The 17,744-nt window shown below is 45.6% G+C and overlaps 2 pseudogenes; both read right to left on the bottom strand.

The window, feature by feature from the left end:
- Positions 1 to 193: 193 nt before the first annotated feature.
- On the bottom strand, positions 194 to 7,271 carry LOC119284377 (annotated as a pseudogene).
- Positions 7,272 to 12,466: 5,195 nt separating this feature from the next.
- On the bottom strand, positions 12,467 to 15,712 carry LOC119284376 (annotated as a pseudogene).
- Positions 15,713 to 17,744: the final 2,032 nt, after the last annotated feature.

Genomic DNA, 17,744 nt, shown 5'->3' with positions numbered 1-17,744 from the left:
CCGCCAAGTAGGAGAGTCAAATTGTAAAATGAGCCAGCTATAATTGATGTAAAAGAAATGAAGGAAACTGTGCTGACTATTTGAAAGATTGAAAAGAATAACGAAATGCCCATGATATTTGAGAGTGCAAAGGTGTCTGACAGGAGCTAATTTACCTTTCCATTTATTTGTATGAGGGCATCTAAATCATGCTTTATTCAAATAGCTTCCAGCGAATATGCGCGATCTTTGACCAATTTTCTCCATGAGGTGCTTGGCAGCTTTCCATCAAGTGCTCACCACATGAATGTATGCTTATGAGCTGGAGGGAGGATGGCAGATCTGGTAAAGATGATATGTTGGGGCAGTCATAGATATCTAGATGCTCCAAATTGGAGAAGCACTTCAGATATGGCAGGGAAAACATTAGACAACCCCGGAACGTAAGCCTCTTGACAAATGTGAAATTTGCGGATGCTTCGAATGAAATGAATTGTTCATTGCATGATACAAGAGAGAGAAATGCTGGAACCGTGGAGCCTTCTGCCGTAAGCATGTTGTTGAGTATTGTAGAGCTGCTCACAACGAATGAGTACTGGACACGAAACTGTGAGATACACATGAGGTTGAGTTTCCAAGCATCAATCAATTGTACATGGTGAAGTTCCAGTGAAGACAATCCTTTGAGCATACATAAATCTGGCAAGTGCTCCAGTGAGAGTGATTTAACAGAGGTAAGACTACCAACAGACAAGCATGTGGCGCTTCTACATTTTCTTATTTCAATATCATGCATGTGTGGCCAATTAGCGCACAGGAAGTCAGCTGCAAGCACACACTTGTCTATACTCAGGCTCTGAATGGATAGTGGCAAACATTCTGCTCCACATGCCAACTCTAAAGAAGGGCAGGAAATCAATTTAACATCTGAAAGAGAGGTAGCAGCTCGTAAACCCCCTAATGACCTGAGACACCAGCAATATTTGATGAACAAGCGGTCAAGTTTTGTCAAGTGTTGGAGGACCTCTTCTGAAGGAAGTGTAGTTAAAGTCATAATCTGCTCTAAGACCAATGTTTTAAGTGATGCTAGGCCATCAAGGCAAACAGCTAAAGCTCCATTTGTAATATTGCATGATGAAAGAGTCAGTTCACGAAGCCCTGTTGGTGGAACCAGCGACAACCCAATGCCCCTTTCATACATGAGTCTGATCCTTTGCTTGTGACTGTCTATCCATGCATCGATAAGATAATTTTTTATAAATTTTTCGTCATCCTTTATTCGTAGAGCACCTTTAAGGTTCCGAATATTCGACACATTAGCATGCATCACTATCACCAACTGCATCATAAATGATTGTTCCTTTGAGAGTACACTTGTAATATCTGATCTGGAATGCACCTTCCAAATTAAATCAAGAATCGATGCCAAGTGATCTATCATAATATTCTCTCTCTGATCATGATGTTCCATCTCATCAATGGATATAAATATAAGCAATGGGGATTTGTATACTTCCAGTATTTCAAGTCCTAGCGGAAGACAAGGTAATGTCTTCAGGTTTGGCATATTGTCGAGTAAAAGTGAAGTGCAATTGTCAAGTTGCCCAGAATTGGATGGTAGGCTTTGTAATGTGCTGCAATTAACAAAGCTCAGAGATTCCAAATTCTCAAAATACGAACCATCAAGTAACCAACTTGGGTATTTTGAAGATTTGTAACCGTGAATTGTAAGATCTTCAAGTTGAGGTGGTGGTATCAAGCCTTCTAGAATCTCCAAATGTAAATTACCCTCTTCATTTGTGTTATACATGTGGCTCCAGACAAGTTGCAAGCTGCCAAGATAAATTTTCTGATACAACTTTGATTCTAGGGCTTGATCCTTCGTACTGACATTCTCAAGATTTGTGACACTTAAACTGCCACGAATCTCATTCATATACCTCAGTTGTTCTAACTCATAACCTTTTTTTTTTGCACAGAAAATTCCTCAAATTGTTGAAGTGAAGTTAGCTTGCCAATGTTAGGAATTTGACACAATGCTTTCTTGTTTGATGTGTATATTCTGTAATCATGTTGTTCAAGATGTCGTAACTTCCTTAAATCGCAGAGTTTCTCAGGCAAACTCTCAACTTTATCATTTAATAGAAGTGACTGTAAGTGGTAAAGAGTACATAGGGATCTTGGCAATTTAGAAATCAACGTTCTGACAATGTTTAAATACCGAAGGTGCTTCAACTTCCCAACAGATTCTGGCAACATACTGCTGCTATAAGATGACAAATATAGTACGCGCAACTTCTTCAAATTCTGCAGTATATGATTGAAAAGGTAACTTACATCATCCATTAGGGGGGCTATGCAGATAATACTACGTAAATGACGAAGCTTGCAGATAATTTGCTTGTGTTCCTTCAAACTACTGACGCTAACAGACAAGTGTCGGATGGTGGATGGTATTTCTGTTATGTTATCATCTTCCAATCTGAAATAGTTCTCTTTGGACAGTGATTCTGCCAGATCATGAAGGAGATCATGGATAACACAGTACATGGGTGTGTAATCGTCATGTACTGGTTGAAAGAATGAAACCGAGATCATCTCCTTGAAGCATTCTCTCCCAATGTCTTCCACTCTCTTGTTTTTGTTGCATGAATCAACAAGTCCCGCTGCCATCCAAAGTTGAACCAACTCAAGCTGCAATATAGAAAGCACCTCTGCATACATGGATCTAACTTCTCATAACTCCACAGTAGAGCTCTAATGGGCTCACCTAATTTGTCAATATTTATAGTTAGAGCATCCTTCCAAGCAGTGATACTTGTTTTCCCTTTCAACTGGGAACCCACAACTTTTGCCGCCAAAGGAGATTGTCCAAGCCTTTTAGCAATCTTCTCTGAAATTTTTTCTAGCTTTTCACGCAACCGTGGATTTTGAATTTCTGGTCCAAAAAATGCATGGTGTTTGAAGAGTTCCAAGAATTGATCGTCTTCCATGTTTTCCAGAGGACACACTTCCGCACAACAAAGAGAAGCTGGAAATGTATCCCTTCGAGAGGTTACCAAAACTTTGCTTCCTGTTTGTTGGGAAACTAGAGGAGCTAATAGTTGGTCCCATTCCCTTTCACTGTCAGGTTCAAACCAAACATCATCCAAAACAAGAAGGAATTTCCCGGATTCTTGCAGTAAGTCTTTCAACCTATGCTGAAGTGTATCAAGGTTATCAATGCGTGGGCACTCCCCTTGAGAAGCAGACTCGATGATCTCCCGTGTATGACGGTGAACATCAAGTTTGCGTGAGATGCTTACCCACATTGTCACATCAAAATATTCTTTTATCCGCTTGTCATTGTAAACAAGTTGTGCCAAAGTGGACTTTCCCATGCCTCCAACTCCAACAATGGCCAATCCGGAGTACATAGCAGTCCTAGACTCCAACAATGATAACTTTTCGCTGGTCCAGGCTAATTGGTTTAATGATTTCATTAACACCTTGGCTCTCATTGATCTTCCGCTCCGTGACCGCCAGTTCACTTGGTCCAACAGGCAGGCCTCTCCCGTTCTTGCTCGCCTAGACCGAGTGCTCATTAACGTCGCTTGGGACTCTGCGTTCCCCACCTCCACGCTTGCATCCTTCACCCGTTCCACGTCCGACCATGTCCCCCTTGTTGCATCCATCTCCTCAACGGCTCCCACAACGCGTATATTTCGGTTTGAGAAGTCTTGGACCCTTCACCCGTCCTTTCACTCCTCTATGCGCTCCGCCTGGACTTCGACTTTTCGTCCGGATGCTACTGCCCGTCTTGTGGCTCGGCTTCGTCGGTGTCGCCTCAGCTGCAAACGGTGGGCTAGGCGTGTTGCTCCGGCTGCCCAGCGCGAGCAGGACTGCCGTGTGCTTATTGACATTCTTGATCGCATTGAGGAACTTCGTCGCGTTTCTCCGCTCGAGGCCATGCTTCGCACACTTACCATTGGTGCCTTGCATACCTCTGTTAAGGAGAGGGTCCTCTATTGGAAACTTCGTGCGAAATTCCGTTACGCCGTCGAGGGCGATGAGAACACGGGGTTTTTTCATGCTTCTGCCTCAGCTCGTTTTCGTAGGAACTGCATCCCGGTCCTCTCCTTCGAGGGGCACGAACTCACCTCTCACGCGGACAAAGCGACTGTCCTCCGAGATTATTATCGAGGTCTCCTTGGCACTGCGTCTCCCTGTGATTGGACATTCTCCTTATCTGAACTTTACCCTGGCGTCGTCCCCCTCCCTGAATCTTTGTCAGGACCCTTCTCTGCGGGCGAGATTCGTGCAGCTTTTTTCGACATGAACCGCCTCTCTAGCCCTGGGCCGGACGGTTTTGGCCCATCCTTCTATGTCTGTTTCTGGGACTTGATCTCCTCCGACGTCCAGGCAGTGTTCGATGACTTCTACGCCGGCTCTATTGATCTCTCCAGAATCAACCGCGCCTTTTTAGTTCTCTTGCCAAAAACGGAGGCGGCTCGCTCCCCCTCTGATTTCCGGCCCATCTCGCTTCAGAATTGCATCATGAAAGCCATCACTAGGGCTCTCTGCTCCCGCCTTCAGCTTCACATTCACTCTCTGGTGGACCCTGACCAGACGGGTTTCCTCCCTGGACGGCGCATCTCTGAGAACATCGTTTACGCCGCCGATCTTCTCCGAGCCCGCCAATTGCGCAAGGCCCCCACTGTGGTCTTTAAGATTGATTTCCTCAAAGCCTTTGACTCCGTTAACTGGTCGAGCCTTCTCATGATTTTGTCCGCTCGGGGTTTCGACAACCGTTGGTGTGGCTGGATCCACGCCATCCTTTCTACCGGCCACACCTCGGTGCTTCTTAACAATGTCCCGGGTGACTGGATCCTTTGCCGCAACGGCATTCGCCAGGGCGACGCCCTATCCCCCTACCTCTTTATTATTGTTGCGGATGTTCTCCAACGCATGACTCAGGTTGCCGTCTGCAGCACCCGATCGATCCCTCCTTCCCTTGCCCCGTCTTGCAATACGCCGACGATACTTTGATTCTTTGTCGTGCCGACCTCCCTTCCGTTACTTATCTTAAAAACATCCTCGACGCTTTTGCCTTGGCGACCGGGCTCACCATTAACTTCCATAAATCCGGTTTTGTCCCCATGCACTGCTCAGCCGAGCTGTCGGCTGAGATGGCCGCAATCCTTGGATGCCCCATATCCACCTTCCCTCAACCCTACCTAGGTCTCCCCCTCTCCCCTCTTAAGCTCCCCATCTCCGCCTATGACCCCCTCATCAACTCCTTTGATAGGTATTTGTCCGGGTGGCGCGCTCTTCTCCTTTCCTCGGGCGGTAGGCTCGTTCTTTGTAATGTCGTGCTTAATAACATTGCCACTTATTATATGTGTTCCTATATGCTACCCCCTGGAGTGCTTGAGCAGATTGATCGTCGACGTCGTGCTTTCTTTTGGACCGGCAAGGATACTTGCTCCGGTGCTCGCTGTTTAATTGCTTGGGACAAAGTGTGTGTTGATGTGCAGGAAGGCGGTCTGGGCATACGCGACCTCCGGCGGCAAAACATGTGCCTTCTTCTCAACTTCGTCGACGCTCTTCACCGGCCTGGGTCCCCGGAAGCTGTGGTTCCTCCGTCACCTCAGGGGTGACGTTGGGGACCCATGCTCGGCGCCTTCGTTCCTCCAGACGATTATCCAGGCCGCGCTCCCGACCTACCGATCCATCACTCGGGTGCAGCTGGGGGACGGGCGCACCACCTCCTTCTGGCAGGATCGGTGGCTCCCTGGCGGTGCACTCTGCTTCACCTTCGAGGCGCTCTTCTCCCACTCGACGCGGCCCAACGCTTCAGTCGCTGCAGTCATCGAGGGAGGCCTCGCGCTTCAGCCGAGGCTCTCCGCGGTGGCGGCCGGTCAGCTCAGCGCCGTGCATGCTCTCTTGCGAGATGTTCATCTGCTGGATGAGCATGACCGCCGCTTCATGGCGTGGGGGGGCGACCTGGCCTTCAGCTCCCGGGCTGCTTTTCGGGTTCTCTCGCCACACGGCGTGCTCGACCAGGACTCCATCGACATCTGGGGCTCCCGGCTTCCGAGCAAAATCAAGATTTTCGCGAGGCTGCTGGTCGGCAATAGGCTTAGCACTCGGGCTAACCTATATGCCAAAAACTGCGCCCCCTCCCCGACATGTGCCTCCTGCCAGGCGGAGGAAACGGCGGACCACCTCTTCGCTGCATGCCCTCGTGTGGCTCCCGTCTGGGCTAGACTTGGCCTGGGCACCTTCTCCTCCGTGGACGAAATTCTTTCTACACCGCCCCCGACGCAAATTGACGCTGCTATTGGAAGGAGGGCCTCTACATCCTGATGTGGAGTGTGTGGAAAGCCAGGAATGATGTGGTGTTCAACTCCATCGTTTGCAGGGCTGGCGACGTCCTCCGGCGAGCGGCCGACGATACACTTCTGTGGTCCAAGCGTTTTGAGACTGGATCGAGGGAACAGCTCCTCCTGTTTCGCTCTTTCATTTCCTCAGCCGCCTAGTTTCTCCTCTCTCTCTCTCTCTTCTTTTTCTGTTGATTTACCTCTTATCTTGATGTTTTTTATCTCCTCGATGAGAAACACTGTATGACGCTACGTCGCTTTCGGGTAATATAACAACCGGTGGGGCGTTCGCCCCCCCGTCATTCTCGAAAAAAAAAAGCACCAGTTGTCTTGGTAAGATGATTTATTATATGATCACGATCCTTATCACGACCGATCACTTTCAGAGGTGGCAGTGATGTAGCCACATGAACAATGGATGATGGTATGGTGGGGTTCTCTGCATTATAACCAATTGGTAAGCGCAACAGTTCGTGAAAGTCCTTAGCTTTCGCTAGGGTATCCTTAAGTTCATTGAGATGGCGAAGTAAATTTCTGTTATCTGATCTCATATTGGACATCCTGCTCGATGCAGCATGTAGAGGCTTCATAAATATGCTGCTAATGGAAGAGTCATTAGGCGGCATAGAATCCTTCCCGTCTGCTTTGCGCTTGAGGAGGTTAATCGTACTCATGCTCGTCTAGCAAGTCTTCAGCCATATAGAAGGCATCCTTGAGTTCTTGAAGCCATTTGTCCAACTTGGGCCTGTGATTTCCCTTGTCGGCTGCTTCAACCACTAGCTTGAACTGCGGTATGATAGTGGTCTCCAGTTGATGGAGTTCACGCGCCATGTCCACTCCAAGGTATGTTGAAGCATCAGCAAGGAGCTTCTTCAAGAGGGGCGATGCGGCCAATCTTAAGGCAGCACTAGCTAATGCTACTTCTGCCATTGGATTGCGATATTTTCTGGTTTATATTTCTATGGTGGGAAGTTATGATTCCTTTGTGGGTGCTGAATGAACACCAAGGATAGTCCTTATTGATTGGGGGTGGATACCGCCAGTGAGTATGGCAATTGCTGAAAAGCCTGCAGGAATAGGAAATCAAATAAGTTAGTTGGTTGCAAGAACGAATATAACAACAGAACCCAAGAGCAAGATTTGTAGAGGAAAACAGACGAGAACATAGTGATGAGCTTACACCAGATAAATAAGTGAGAAGCAGCATTGTAGGAGCTGGTGCAGCCATGAGGCAGGCAGCGATACTCTCAAATAGTACAAGAGAATGAGAGGAGGCAGAAATCGCCAAACAACATGCTTCTTCTCCTAGTCCATATCCTTCTCTGAATTTTTCTAGTCCTCGGGTATTGTTGCTATCCACCAGCAGATATTGGCTGGATATTGTCTTGATGATTGTACAAGGCAATCGGGACATACGTAACACTTTTTTTTGCACAAAAATTACTGCATATCATGTACACCTAGCTACAAGCAGAGAGAACATGAATAAAACTCAGCAAGAGTAGCAAATTTTGATGTCATCGGTATAACAAATCACATAATCATTGGTGCAAGGAGATCAAGTTCAAGCTAAAATACAAAGTAATCCCCATGAATGGATGCTGGAGGCAGCGAATACAGTCTCACGTAAGCCTTCTTATTATGTTCTGAGTCGTACAAACACATACTACTTGCCAGCGAGTCCTTTGTTTTTTTTTTTTTTTTTTGAGATTGAGTCCTTTGTTCTACCTCTGCGACACTTGTACAATGAAGGAGTTGTACAGGGGGGTGGAGGGTCTCAACAGCGTGGAATACACTGTTCCTCGATCCGACCAACCAGCCCAAGAACATAAACAGATGTACTACATGCCCAAGGATAAGGTAGGAGGGAGATGGATCTTCGCACCTGAGAGCGACGCCGGAGCCGAGGAAGCCGATGAGAAGAGAGGAAGGCGCTGGATGGTCAGAGGAGAAGAGAGGGGAAGCGCCGGCCAAGGAATATAAGGTGAAGGTAGAGGTCTCTATGAAAACTGGCCGCATGGGTCGAAGAGTACAAAGCTTTGCTCGTTGGCCGGCCAAGAGAAAACAACAAACCAAAGCCAAGGACAAGAAGAAACAAGAGAAACCTTCCATAGGAAAGAACGTCTGCATCCTTCTTCTAACATTTTTCGCATAGGAAAGTATGCCGGCCGTGATTTGTCCACTCTGTCAATAATACTTTGTTGCAAATGATCTAGCCGACAATTTGACTTGTCATGGTGTGAGCGGATGAATCGACAAAGGGTGAATCATCAACGAGCCAAGACCGGAGAAGCACAGAAGACATGGAGTCCAAATTAGGGAGAGATTGTTAGCAGTAATCTTAATTAGGTTGATGAGTGCTAGTTAATTAAGGTACGTGTGCATGTTGTGCATGTACGTGAAGTGTCATAGTAGTATACCGTGTACTAAGCTGCCATGTAGTATAGTAGATTAGTAGTACGTATTGGAGTCAACTTCGTGTACTAGTAGGAGTCCAAGAGTCCGGTTTAAGACTTATGGGTCTCTACGAGTTTAGGCTGAGTCCAAGTCGGTTATTGTTAGCTTTGGGACTGGCCGACGTGTATATATATAAATACACAGGGCCTGCAACTTTGTAACCGTGGAGAAAAATAGAAAAGCAATAAAGAAGGAAAACAAGGGGCACGACAAGAGCCCTTGGCAAAAGTTTTTGTGCGCGTGTGTTTATTGTGATTTGATGTGATCGATCTTGTGAACGGAATTCCAACATACTTGTGCCGGGTGCAGCGGTTGCTGGTCTTCCTCTCTTCGTTGATCTACCGGTGTCGGCATTTATTTCTTTTTGTTCTTCTTTTGTTTTCTTTTGGGTTTATCTGTGCTGCGGCCCTGGCAAACTGAATGTATTGAGTGTTTGCTTTATAATATAAAAGCGGGGGAAAATCCTTAATCGTCAATACTTGTGCCACACCATGCACCACTTTCATAGGAAAGAATATCTGCAGCCTTCGGACCGCGTTAACCAAGCTGACCCAAAAACGACGCCTTTCTTCAGGAATGTGCGCGCCCCAAGTTGTGCTACCGCTGCCTGTTCCAGGAAGACATGTAACCAGGCATTGCTCCAGAGTCCAGAATAGAAAGATGGAGGCAACTGGATAACAACGCCTTCTCAAAGGCCAGCGGCGCCCGCAAGTATCACCGTCATCAGTCAGGGAGGACACGGTACGGGCCGGTCCGGTCCCTGACCGAGTCATCGGCGTTCCGGACCGGACCGGACCGAGCAGTGCCGTAGTCCTGTTTTCAGGGACCGGACCAGTGTTGCCGCCGCCTCTCCTTGCAGCACCCCTTCTTCTTCCTTGAGCTGCCTGACACAACTCCTTCTCCTCCCATGAACACTCCCATGAACACAAGGACATACAAACACAACATCTTTTGTACAGCCCTCACGGCTTTTACTTTTCATTAACTCAATGCAGTACATATACACACACCAGTGGTAGGACACACCCACTCACACGAGCAACCACACACGGCCACCACGCCATGCAACTACTTTGACCCATTACTCCACTAACCACTCCATGCACTAACCTGGTCCTAGACTTCCTCCATTAGGCTAGTCATAGTGGGAGTAACTTAGGTAATAACATAGCGCATTCCAATTTTTTTTTGCTTATGTGGCAAGTATTTAATGTGAGGTGGTAACATAATATGACTGTAACATAGCGTTTCCCAAGACAAGATGAGTCTACAAGCTAATAAATGAAGCCATCTATGACACTACTATTATGTTACTTTGCATTATGAAGGTAGTAACTTAGACTAGTGTCATGCATATGACACTACTCTAAGTTACTCCCCACTATGACCAGCCTTACCCATACTACTCGGCAACCACCTGACCAAGCAAACTACATGCTTGCACACTAACAAACTAGTACACTGATTCACTCGGCTCTAGTTCAGCTAGTCCATTAAGCAGACAGCAGGTCTGTCTCCAGTGCGCCTTACCGCTTCATGCGACCGTGCCGCGTCTCACAGCACCGCGGCTTCACACCAGAATCGACATCTCACCATGCTCGCCGCATCACACGGCAGCCCGGCATATCGTCTTAAAAACCGAAGCTTCAACGACTAGCTACTCCCTAAACCGTCTAAGTTACATGCAGACACAAAACTAAACATGCAGATACATAACCAAGATTAAAAGGTTAACAACTGGCAGCGACAAAGCCCGAGCCGGACCGAACGGACCGAGCGGACCGGCCGGTGGCCATCGCAGAGCATGCCGCCGGAGCATGGCTACGCGGGGAAGCACTCGAGGAAGCGCGGCTCGACATGGAGGTGTCCGGCGGCCTTGGGAGAACCAGAGAGAGATTAGGAATCAAGGAGGGAGGCTGGCGCATGGCGGCGGCGAAGGACGTGGATTTTTAGAGCATGGGCTCATGAACACCTCCTATCCTTATCCTCCAATATAGATTTAAGATCCGTGCTAGACAACTAACTTACTACGTGAAATTTTCTTTTTTTTTGTTTCTTTCAAATAAAACAACATATGAACTTCAAACTTTGCAACATGGCAAAACATTCTTACTACAATGTGAGAAAAAACCTATAGATTTTTTTGACGACATAAATATACAAAATGAGATTTTCTCTATTAAAAATGCTATTTTTACTATTTATGATGCACGAAAAAATTCTAAAAGTTTTTTCCCACATTCTAGTTAGAATGTTTTGTTGTGCTGCAAAGTTTGAAGTTCATATGTTGTTTTATTTGGAAGAAACAAAAAAGACAAAACTCCTTACAGGAATCGCGATGCAGAGATGGATGGCTAGATAAGGAGATGCACCTGAGCCTAAGCTTCACAATATATTTTCCCGGCGGCGAAGAATTTGGCACGACGGCCGGTGTACAGAGACGGAACGATGACGGATGTGGCGGTGTAGAGCGTCCCACTTCGATTCCTACCGGCCAGGCGATAGATCCAAGCACGGCGCATCCACTAGACATGCCTGCCGGCGTCAGGGAGTCTTGTGGCCGCGCGGATGAACGACGGCGGCACTGACCAGCGGACGAGCGACGACAGCGGTCGCGGCGGACATAGACGACGACAGTTCCTTGCGCCCCTGCCATGCCGCCGGCACGCCCCCGCCGTGCCGCCGGCTGCCCAAGGACAAGTTCTTCGGTCCGCTCGGTCCGAAAGACCGCTCGTGTCGTCCACCCTGAGTAGTCAGCTCCAACTTTTCGCCCGGAGTTGCCAAGATGATGCTGCGAGCTCCCCAGCCTTACAATAAGATCTTAGGGTGCATAATCAGTCAGCGACGTTAGGCTGTCTTTGTCCTCTGCTTCCTGCAGTAGAAGCAACAGACCAGTGTCCGCTCCAAGTGTATAGCTCTACGGAACAACAGTGTTGGTTGGATTGCAGAGGAAGAGGGGAGAAAGGCACGGTGATGATACCGATAGAGATTGGTGCTCTGTTTTTCGTTCAGACTCTACTGCCCCGAATTTAATTATTTTTGTATTTTGTAGATTGCTTACCACATATGCTTGAAAATCTTTTCATACTCACCTGAAGTGTAAAACTTATAACACAGAATGGGCTTGCCCAACATATTTTGACTAGCAACTAATTTAACAAAATTTGAGCAGCATTACAATCATACATTTAAATCCATCTCTCAAAACATAATTTTGTAATAGAGAGGTTGCAGAATATTGACAAGAACCAACTAAGTGAGACATGGGAACAAATTGCATTCACGATTTATTTTTAAAAAGAAAACAAAAGACTATTCCAATTCCTATATTACTCTTCTCAATCATAATATGATCACGAAGTAACCAATGCATACAGCTAGTATACTATGCAATGGTTATCTAAATCAGAGAAGCAACCAGATAGCAACAAATGCTTTGCTGAATTTTAGCGCGCTGAGTCGAAGTGGTAGTTCTTTCAGGCTAATGATGATACAACTTCAGGGAGAAGTAAACATAATGGATCAAAAATGAATACTGCATATTCTACAAACAAATACAATGAAAATGCTAACTTCCAAACCACAACAAACAGGCTTCTTGTACCACAGTGCCACAATCTATGGGTGCAGACTGGCAATAAAGATGATCACTTCATTGCTCGCCTGGATCAGATGGTTGCTCGGAATTCGCGAAAATCCATGTGAGCCGCGCATCTTTCTTTATGGTGTTCAATTCCTTGACCACATCCCCTATCTTCATTTGTGCCTTGGGGAATCCTCACAGCAAGCTAGGCCAAGCTTAAACATAGGATACAAGAATATATTTGTGACGCTCTTCAAGTCTCCGTTGTAGGTTGCACCACCATCCGATATTTCTATTAGTTTATCAGGATAGGCCATCCTGAGATAGTCAACCAGGCTTGTCACACCATCCATGAAATTGTCAGTTGGCCTCCTTCGAGTAAATATTTACAATAGCAAAACCCCGTAGCTATATACATCACCATCCGGGGAGGGTTCAGATCCCGAGCCATACTCTGACAAACATGAAACAAAGATGTTACTGGCCATGTAATAGACACAAATTTTGCAGATTTCACTCTCAGTTCAATTTAGATATTGGATTAAGTAATATAAGGACAAATATTTCTAGATAAATTTAAAGCGTTGCAGACGTTGCAGACCTGGTGCGACGTATCCAATTGTGCCTTTAATCGCAAATGAGCTGCTTTCAGTTCCACCACCACCATGCTCACATTCTTCAGTATGCATTATCTTTGCTAGACCAAAGTCGGTGACGTGTGCAACAAAGTCATCATCTAGAAGGATGTTGCATGGTTTGATATCACAGTGAACTATGGATGGCTCAATTTGATGGTGAAGATATTCTAATTCCTCTGCAACATCAAGAGCAATGCCTAGCCTTTCCCTCAAACTTAGCCTTCTACAGGTCGTTGTTAGTCACTACTTTTGGATACAGCCACTCATCTAAATTTCAATTGCAGATAAATTCTAAGACAAGTGCCTTGAACTCATCAGCATTACGGTCCAAACTGCTACACACAGTGATCACTTTGACAAGTTTACGGTGTCGAATCTTCCTTAGGGCCTCACACTCTCCCAAGAAGCTTCTATGAGCTCCTCGCTTGCCAAGATTCAGAACCTTGATTGCTACAGTATATAAACTCTCATCAAGATTTGGAGTTCCAATGTACACATTGCCGAAACCTCCAGAACCAACCAAATTTGCCAGTGAGAATGACTCCATTGTTGCATCTATCTCAGCATAAGATATCCTCTCATGCATCTCTAAGTGAAACCCGACTCCTTGATCAGCAACATTGTTTGGTTTGATTCTTGTCTTCATCAAGTAACATGCAGTTAGAGAGCACATGGAGAAGATCAAAGTTCCAACCATGCAAAAGAGTATGACCCGACGCCGATGCTGCGCAGCCTGGGCATGAAGGTAGTTGCAAGGATGGGGGACCTCCACATAGCATGTTATTACAGGGAGCAACAGTACAGTAGCATTGCGAAGGATCCCTTCATTTGGCACAGGACCAGATAGGTTGTTGAAAGAGAGGTTTAGATATATTAGGATCTCAAAACTCTGGAGGAACTCAGGAATGGGTCCTGCTAATTTATTATCAGACAAATCCAATTTTTCGAGGCCTCTCAAAGAAGAAAAACCTTTCGGTACTTGCCCGCGCAAAATATTTCCTTGAAAAATTAGGAAATTCAGTTGGACGCAACTGCTGAGAGTGTCTGGGATTTCACCGAGAGCTTGCTCATTGATAGGTCGATTGCGCTAAGGCTTTCAACTTTCCTATCTGTGTTGGAATGGAGCCACTTAGAGCATTGTTGGAGAGGTTGAGAAGTACGGTAAGAGAGGGAATAGTAAGTATCTCCTGTGGGATTTCCCCACTCAAGGAGTTAGCAGAAAGATCCAGAGATATATGTTTTGTGAGAGTACCATGGTTTGCTGGAATGCTGCCATCTAGAAACTTATTAGATAGAGAGCGGCTGCTCGATTGTGTGCTATTGCCTAATGATTGTGGAATCTTCCCATAGAATCTACTACGGGATAGGTCGAGATACTAGAGGCTAGAAATCTGGCCAATATCCAGAGGCAGTGTGCCTGTGAAAAGGCTATCTGTGAGGATAAACTTTGCAAGTTTTTTAAACTTCCCAAACCCTGCAGGTATGCTCCTAATTTATTTTGTTTCTACCTAGTGAAATCCAGTTGAACTATGCACATAGGTTGGCAATAGAAACTGGTATAACACCTTCAAGGTTGTTTTCTTCAAGGTCTAATACTTCCAGGTTGCTACAGTTGGTCAAGGATGCGAGGAAATCCCAATCACTAGGCTCTGTGGTTTGAAGAAAAGTGTATCCTAACAAAAATCCCCAGATATGACCATGGATGCCAATGTCCCATGGAATCAGGCCATTATCCTGATTTCTGCCAAGAATCAAAAATTCAAGTGCTAATGCATTTGACAGGGAGCCGGGTATTGGTCCTATAAATTGGTTCACAATTGTGATAAAAACTTTAGCTTGGGAAGCTTAAAGCCAATATCAAGTGGCAAAGAGATCCTGAAAACTGGTTGAAGCCGATGCTGAAGTATAAGATGGAGGAAATATTGAACATGGATGGAGGAAAAGGGCCTTCCAGTTTGTTATCCATGATATTAAACGTAAAAAGATTGGCCATCTTACCTAGAGCTGGAGAGATATGGCCACTGAAACCGTTCTGGGCTAATCCTACGTGTGTCTGTGATGTCAAGTTACCGAGCCAACTCGGGATATGGCCATGGAATTGGTTTTTGCGCATACTAAGCCGCGTGAGGGTTGTGAGGTTGGAGAATGACATGGGAATATCACCAATCAGATTGTTATCAGAAACATTGAGAAATTTGAGCTTTGATAGGAGACCCAGAGAAGCAGGCATGGAACCAGAGAGGTTGTTCCCCCTCAACTCCAAGGTATGAAGTGTTGTACAACCACTGAGGCTGCCTGGGATCTCACCTTTCAATTTGTTGTCTGAAAGACTGAGGATGTGAAGGTGGGTCAGGTTACCGAGCTGCGGGGAGATGCTGCCGACAAGGCCCAAGGCAAGCAGACGTATGGCAGTGACATGGCCTGGGTGCCGGCGGTTGCTGCACGCCACGCCCATCCACTCACAGTAATTAGGCAATGGCGCCGTTCTCGTCCCATTGATGACAGGGTCCCAAGACCAAGAGGACAGTGCCCCTGTAGGGTCACTGGTTATGAGGGATTTGAATGATAGGAGCACCGGAAGATCGACACCATAGTTGCTACTTTGGTTGTTGGTGGGTTGAGAGCAGCTGGATGTGAGAAAAAAAGAGGGTATGAGCGAGATGATGGACCATGAAAAGCTGCCATGTCTTCATGGTTGAGCAAGGAGGTAGAGATGGGGCGTGGCTGTAGGTCGGGCGGAGCCAGCATAGGATCGTTGGGTTAAGCTGAACCCAACAATTTTTCCTGGCCAAGTATCGCTAGACACGTACGTATGTGGATGAACCCAATAAAAAATATGCGTTGAACCCATCAACTTGGTACCCAACGCTTAGTGAGAAGCCCAAAAGCCCACAAACGAATCACCTCCATGCTAGCCTGCTAAGCCTGTTCGTGTCTTCCTTTCCCTATTCCTCTCATTCTCTCCTGTTTCCTTATGGCAGCCGGCAGCCGCAACCCGCAGATCTTTCCATTTGCTTCCTTGACTCTACGATGTACCCTCTCCTGTTCGCATCCAGCGACAAGCCGACATGGGTAGGTCGGCAGTAGCGAGACTGCCGGCTACTATAGACCAAATTCACGGTATTGAGTCGCATCATCATATCTCCTTTCTATTGTGGACGCCCTAATTTTCTAATTATTTATTTCATGTATTTTGATTGAACTAGGCTATGGATCGGTATTTCTGGAAGAGAAATTGATCAGCAGACAGATAATGATGCTAACGCATCAAGATCACCCCTTCACAGAGAAATTATTTTAGATGAGTTTCCTATGATCCAACCGGTATGGCATGCACACATCCGTTAATAATGTAGCACAACATTGGATAAGTGCTATCATATCTAATATTGCTTAATGAAGCCTAGTATATTCAAAGAATAGTAAATAAATAAAATAAAAATCTGAAATTTCTGGACGTCAAAGATGGCGAATTGTTCTATGTGGATGCAAAATTTCCATCCAAGATGACTTTCGTTGCGCTCTATACACAAAATTTAATCAGTGCTCCAAAGTATATTTTCGAAGCTTTTTCAGATGCCCTATTTTTATTTATTTTGTCCAGAGCTCCTGCAGTATGAATTGCCATGAGATTTTGCAAGTACTTAGTATTATTGGGCATGTTTGATGGATATAATATCATTTTTTTCGAATTTACTGTTCACACTAGGTGTAGATGAGCTCGAGCTCGAAAAGGTTGACCTCGTGTCATATTTCTATTTGTTAGGTTGTTTTTTTAGTGTTATACTATTGTTTGTAATATGGTCTAGAATTATAGTTTACACTTAATTAATTCCTACCAAGTTCTTATAACAAGTCAGTGAGTGAACCCAATGGCAAAAATTTCTGGCTCCGCCCCTGGGTCTTTCACTATTGTACTCAGGACTCTTCTCCTTGTGTGCAAGTCGTTAAATAGGCACCAACGTTCACTCTCTGGGGTCGGCCAATGAAAATATTTTTGACGAAATGCAGCAGAGCTGCTTTCACTAATTATGAGTTGTCATCTTCTTTCTGCAGAACCACTTATTGCTTATCTACCGGTACCGTCTCTTACCTAGATTGTAGAAGGTTGTGTTCATGTGTTTGACGGACAGTCTATGTTACTAAATACAAGTAACTCACACGGATCTTAGACACATCTCCATAGATACGAGGTGGAGGTGTATGCTACACCAAGTGGGCACATGCTAAATAAAAAAATACTTTTCGAATTACAAGTATCGCTATTTTGAGTAAAGAAAAAGAGAGCGTGAAAATGACTTCTGTGATGTCCTCTGCCATGTAGTCGAAGCAAACGTTGAAATATTCCAATGATGTTACAGGCAACAGCATTAACTGGATGTATAGAAAAAACAGGTTAAGTTTGAATTTTATTTTCATGTGGCACAATCAGAAAAGTCACCTAAGGTTGAAAACCCTGCCCATCAGAAAAGCCATTCATAAAAATCAAACCATAAGGATGGCGGAGGGAACTTGATAGTTACCGAAGGACCGAGATTAGAAATGGATGTAGTAGATCTGTCCAGTGTGAGCTTTCCCCTCCTTCCATGAGATTGCCTAATTTCCCATTAAAGCCAATGAGACCATCTGATTCATCATGCTTGCAAGCTCTGAAATTAAAGCAGGAACACACACACACACACACACACACACACACACACACACACACACACGCACACACACGCA

Source organism: Triticum dicoccoides, chromosome 4A, assembly GCF_002162155.2.
Source record: "Triticum dicoccoides isolate Atlit2015 ecotype Zavitan chromosome 4A, WEW_v2.0, whole genome shotgun sequence".
Classification (NCBI taxonomy): Eukaryota; Viridiplantae; Streptophyta; class Magnoliopsida; order Poales; family Poaceae; genus Triticum; species Triticum dicoccoides.
The sequence above is the reverse complement of the archived record's forward strand: the minus strand, read 5'-3'. Positions and strand labels throughout refer to the sequence as shown.